Source organism: Bison bison, unplaced genomic scaffold, assembly GCF_000754665.1.
Source record: "Bison bison bison isolate TAMUID 2011002044 unplaced genomic scaffold, Bison_UMD1.0 scf7180017864304, whole genome shotgun sequence".
Taxonomy (NCBI): domain Eukaryota; kingdom Metazoa; phylum Chordata; class Mammalia; order Artiodactyla; family Bovidae; genus Bison; species Bison bison.
Genome location: NW_011494876.1, coordinates 14,236,251 through 14,242,531, shown reverse-complemented (window position 1 = coordinate 14,242,531; position 6,281 = coordinate 14,236,251).

Sequence of the window (6,281 nt, the reverse complement as noted above, 5' to 3'; positions counted from 1 at the left end):
TAATTTCCTTTTTGATTTCTTTGTTGGCCCATATGTTTTCTTGTGGCATGCTGTTTAGTCTCCATGGAACTGTTTTCTTTTCTCATTTCTTTTCCTGTAGTTGATTTCTGGTTTCATGCCATTGTGGTCAGAGAAGATACTTGAAATAATTTCTATACTTTTAAATTTGTTGAGGTTAGTTTTGTGCCCTAGAGATGAGGGCAATCCCAGAGAAGGCTCCATGGGCACTTGAATGTGTTTTCTGGTTTTGTTTTGTTTTTTGCAGGTAATGTCCTGAAAATATCAGTCAAGTCTAACTGTTCTATTATATCATTTAGGATCTCTGTTGTCTTACTGATTTTCTCTTAAGAAGATCTGTCCATTGATGTGAATGGGGTGTTGAGGTGTCCTGCTGTGTATTCCTGTCCGTTTCTCCCTTTATGTCTGCTGGTGTTTATATTATATGTTTAGGTTCTCCTATATTAGGTGCAGGGCTTCCCAGGTGGCTCAGTGGTAAAGAATCTGCCTGGCAATGCAGGAGATGCAGGTTGATTCCTGGGTTGGGAAGACCCCCAGAAGAGGAAACGTCAACCCACTCTAGTATCCCTGCCTGGAAGACCCCATGGACAGAGGAGCCTGGTGGGCTATATGATCCATGGGGTTGCAAAGAGTTCGACATGACTGAGCACACAGGCACGCATATTGGGTACATGTATGTTGACAAATGTAAAATCTTCTTGAACTGATCCTTTCATCATGTGTATTGTCTTTCTTTATCTTTGGCCTTTGCTTTAAAGTCTATTTTGTCTGATTTGAGTATTTCCACTCCTGCCTCTTGTCATTTATGTTTGCATGAAATATCTTTTAACATCACCTCTTTAATCTATGTGTGTCCTTTGCCCTAAGGTGGTATCTTGTAGGCAGTATATTGTAGGCTCTTGATACGTATATTGATACACATATATATATATATTTGTTGCCATTTTAAACCTTTTTTCCACAGTTGATTGTTTCTCTGTTGTTTTTTTTTTTTTTCCTTTTTTGTGGCGTGATGATTCCCCTTCATTTTATGCTTGTGTTCTCTTCTTTTTGGTTTTGGTGAATCTATTTTATGTTTTTGATTTGTGGTTGCCCTGGTTTTCAAGTCTCGCTGCCTGTATCTGCTTGATTTGGACTGGTAGTTATATAGGCTCAAACACATGTTAAAAAATTTGTATTTTCTTACTGGTTCATGTTTTATGATTTTGCTGTCCTTTTTTTTTACATCTTCATGTTTTATCTTTTTGCTGTTCCTTGTGTTTGTCATCTCTTTCACAAATAGGTTTTTTTTTCCCTTCTTGATCTATATACTGACTAATTTAAATGATTTACTTTCAACATTCAGAAAACTAAGATCATGGCATTTGGTCCCATCGCTTCATGGGAAATAGATGGGGAAACAGTGGAAACAGTGTCAGACTTTATTTTTCTGGGCTCCAAAATCACTGCAGATGGTGACTGCAGCCATGAAATTAAAAGATGCTTACTCCTTGGAAGGAAAGTTATGACCAACCTAGATAGCATATTGAAAAGCAGAGATATTACTTTGCCAACAAAGGTCTGTCTAGTCCAGGCTATGGTTTTTCCTGTGGTCATGTATGGATGTGAGAGTTGGACTGTGAAGAAAATTGAGCACGGAAGAATTGATGCTTTTGAACTGTGGTGTTGGAGAAGACTCTTGAGAGTCCCTTGGACTGCAAGGAGATCCAACCAGTCCATTCTGAAGGAGATCAGCCCTGGGTGTTCATTGGAGGGACTGATGCTGAAACTGAAACTCCAGTACTTTGGCCACCTCATGCAAAGAGTTGACTCACTGGAAAAGACTCTGATGTTGGGAGGGATTGGGGGCAGGAGGAGAAGGGGACGAGAGAGGATGAGATGGCTGGATGGCATCACTGAGTTGATGGATGTGAGTCTGAGTGAACTCTGGGAGTTGGTGATGGACAGGGAGGCCTGGTGTGCTGCGATTCATGGGGTCGCAAAGAGTCGGACACGACTGAGCAACTGAAGTGAACTGAACTGAACTTTCCTACTGTGATTTTTTTCTCACTATTTTTCCCTCTTTATTTCTCTTTAGAGAAGACGTTTCAGTATTTCTTTAGGATGAGTTTAGTATTGCTGCATTCTTTTACTCTGTGCTTTTCTGAGAGATTCTGTCTTTCTCCTGTTATTCTGAACGGTAACCTTGCTGTGGAGCATAGTCTCGGTGGCAGATTTCCCCCTTTCAAGACTTTGGATGTACTTTACCACTCCGTCCTGGCCTGCAGTGTTAATTTTTTTTTTTCAAGAATTAAGTGATGAATGTCTTTTGGCTGTGCTGGGCCTTCGTTGCTGCGCACAGGCTTTCTCTAGTAGCGGCAAGCAGGGTCTACTCCTCGTTGTGATGTGCGGCCTTCTCACTGAGGTGGCTTGTCTTGTTGCAGGAAGGGTTCTCGGCACACAGGCTTCAGTAGTCACAGCCTGCAGACTCAGTAGTTCCAGTACACAGGTTTAGCTGCCCCGTGTATTATAGGATCTTCCTGGACCAGGGATTGAACCACGTCCCCTGCACTGGCGGGAGGGTTCGTAACCGCTGGACCACCAGGGAGGTCTCTCTAGTTTCTTTTCTTACAGTGTTCTCCATTTCTGTTGACAGCCTTTTTAAATTCCTTCAGTATTTTCATTGCCTCCTTTTTGAACATGTCTGTTAGACTGAAAAGGTCTGTGTCCTTATTCCTTCAGGGGAATTTTCTTGGTCTTTTAACTGGGAATGGTTCCTCTGCTTCTTCATTTTGCTTGTGTTTCTCTTACTGTGTGAGTTAAGGAGAAACAATTTTCTGTTAGAGTCTTGGAGAGCATTCTATATGCAGGAGCATCCCTGCATAGCTTGTGTGGTTTTAATTATTTTTTTTGGCATGAGGGCAGTTACCGGTTTGGGTGCTTGCTGTCTCTTTCCTCAGCGTGTGCTGCCCGTTATCCCCTTGGTAGGAGATGCGCAGGTGCGTGGCCTGCACGGGCTCCAGGAAGGCGGGGGCAGCTCTCGGTGCCTGATCCCGGGACCCTCAGCAGCAGTAGCAGTCTGTGTCGGCCTGTGGAGTCTTAAGATGGCAGCAGAGGCTCACACCCACCCCTGGAGCGTGTGTAGGTGGCGCCCTGCTGCCTGACAGCGTGTGGAGAAAGACGCTCCTGTGGCAGTCCTCCCCTCTTCTTGTCCCCCCCCCTCCAATAATAGCCCAGGCTCCTTCCCACACTCCCTCAGTGGTGACCACACCCTAGCCCCTCAGGCTGTCTCCACACAGCCAACCCCAGTCCTCTCCTGGGTCTGACCTCTGAGGCCCGAGCCTCAGCACCCAGCCCCTGCTCACCCCAGTGCCAGTATCTCGGCTGGAGAGTGAACTTCCCGGTGTGGAGAAAGCTTTCCATGTTTACCATTCCCTCCCAGGGGCTCAGGGCCTGTCCTGATTCCTTTCTCTCTCTATTTTTTTTTTTCTTTTGCCTTATGCAGTTACGTGATTTTCTCACCGTTTTGCAAGTCCTGGGTCTTCTGCCAGCATTCAGTAGATGTTCTGTGAGAATCATTCCACATGTAGATGTATTTTTGATGTATTTGTGGGAGAAGGTGAGCTCCATATCTTACTCCTCTGCCATTTTGATCCAGTCTCTGTGTTATATTTTAGGTTCAGCATCTAAGTGATATCATAGGTATTTGTCTTTCTCTTTCTGACCTAGTTCACTTAGTATGACTGTCTCTAGTTGCATCCATGTTGCTACAAATGGCAGGATTTCTTTTTAATGGCTGAGAAGGCAATGGCACCCCACTCCAGTACTCTTGCCTGGAAAATCCCATGGACAGAGGGGCCTCGTGCGCTGCAGTCCATGGGGTCGCTAGGAGTCGGACATGACTGAGCGACTTCACTTTCACTTTTCACTTTCATGCGTTGGAGAAGGAAATGGCAACCCACTCCAGTGTTCTTGCCTGGAGAATCCCAGGGACGGGGGAGCCTGGTGGGCTGCCGTCTGTGGGGTCACACAGAGTCGGACATGACTGAAGCAACTTAGCAGCAGCAGCAGCAGCAGTACTCCGTCGTGTGTATGTACCACATCTTTATCCGTTCATCTGTTGATGCACATTTAGGTTGTTTCCATGTCTTGGCTGTTGTGAATAGTGCTGCTATGAACATAGGGGTGCATGTGTCTATTTGAATTATAGTTTTGCCTGGATATATGCCCAGGAGTGGGATGGAGCAATCACATGGATCATATGTAATTCTCTTTTTACTTTTCTGAAGACTCTCCATACTGTTGGTGGCCACACCAACCTATGTTCCCAAGAACAGTGTAGGAGAATTCCCCCTTCTCTGTATCCTGTCCAACATTTGTTACTTGAATAGTCTTTAATAATGGCCATTCTGACAGGTGTGTGGTAGGACCTCTGTAGTTTTGATTTGCATTTCTCTAATAATTAGTGATGTTGAACATCTTTACATGCACCTGTTGGCCACCTGTATTTTGTCTTTGGAGAAATATCTGTGTAGGTATTCTGTTCATTTTTCAGTTGGGTTTGATTTTTGTTGTGGCTGTTGTTGTATGAGCTGCTTATTTATTTTGGAGATTAAGCCCTTGTTGGCCATGTCACTTGCACATATTTTCTCCCATTCCATAGGTTGCTTGCTTTATTTATGGCTTCATTTCCTGTGCAAAAGTCTGTAAGTATTATTAGGTCTCGTTTGTTTATTATTTTTAAATACATTATTCTTTTAATAACTATTCTATATTTTTTGGCTGCGCTGGATCTTCATCGCTGCACGTGGGCTTTCTCTGGCTGTGGCAGGTGGGGCTGCTCTCTGGTTGTGGTGCGGGGGCTTCTCACTGTGGGGGCTTCCCTTGCTGTGGAGCACAGGCTCCAGGTGCGCAGGCTCAGTACTTACAGCACGCAGGCTCAGTAGTTGCGGTGCTTGGGCTTACTTGCCTCAAGGAATGTGGAATCTTCCCGGACCATTCCTTCCCACTGAACCACCAGGGAAGTCCTTCATTTGTTTTTTATTTTATTTCTATTGCCTTGGGAGACTGACTTAAGAAAACCCTGGTATAATTTATGTCAGAGAATGTTTTGCCTACGTTGTCTTCCAGGAGTTTTATGGTGTCGTGTGTTATGTTGACGTCTTGAAGCCACTTTGAGTTCATTTTTGTGCATGATGTGAGGGTGTGTTATAACTTCACTGATTTAATGTGACTGTCCAACTGCACCAACTGCTGAAGAGACTGTCCTTTTCCCGTTGTATATTCTTGACTCGTTTGTTAAAGATTGGTTGGCCTTAGATACGTGGGCTTGTTTCTGGGCTCTCTGCTCTTTCCCGTTTATCCATATGTCTGCTCTTGTGCCAGTACCACACTGTTTTGAGTGCTGTAGCTTTTTGTATTGTTTGAAGTCTGGGAGAGTCTTTTTTTTTTCCCTCAGGATTGCTTTGGCAACTCTAGGTGTTTGATGGTTCCACATAAAGTTTTAAATTGCTTGTTCTAGTTCTGTGACAAATGTTGTGGATAATTCAATAAGAATAGCATTCAATCTGTATGTAGATTGCTGTGGGTAGTATGGCTATTTTAACAATTTTAATTGTTTAATTGTTTAACAATTTTAATTGTTTAATTGTTTAACTTAACAATATTAAATCTTTCCTATAAATAGGATATCTGTCCATTTCTTTGAGTCATCTTCAGTTTACTTTATTAATGTTTTATAGTTCTCAGCATGTCTTTCACATCCTTAGATTAATTCTGAAGTATTAATATTTTATAGGAGTATGATTTTAAAAGCTAATTTTTTTACTTTCCCTTTCTAGTATTTCATCGTTGGTGTAAAGAAATACAACCAATTTCTGAATGTTAATCTTATGTTCTGCTATCTTGCTGAGTTTGTTTATAAGTTCTACTAGTTTGTGTGTGTGTGTGTGTGGAATTTTTAGAGTTTTCTGTGTATGTAGTATTAATGTCATGGGACTTTCCAGGGAAGACTAAGGAGGGATCCCTCTGTACAGCCGTGAAACAGAGACAAGGCCTGGCCTGTGGCCAAGTTGGCCAGGGAGGCCAAGGGCCAGCCGACAATCTAAGAAGTCAGGAAGAGTGGAGCAGGAGGAGGGGACTATCCCTGCCCTTGGCTGATGGATTTTGTGAATGAATGTAAGTCTGTGATCCGTTGAGGGACGTGGCCACCTGTGACTTCTGCTCAGGGCTGCAGTGAGGTCAGGCCCCAAATGTAGTGGGTGCTCCTGTAGTCCTCTATTTGG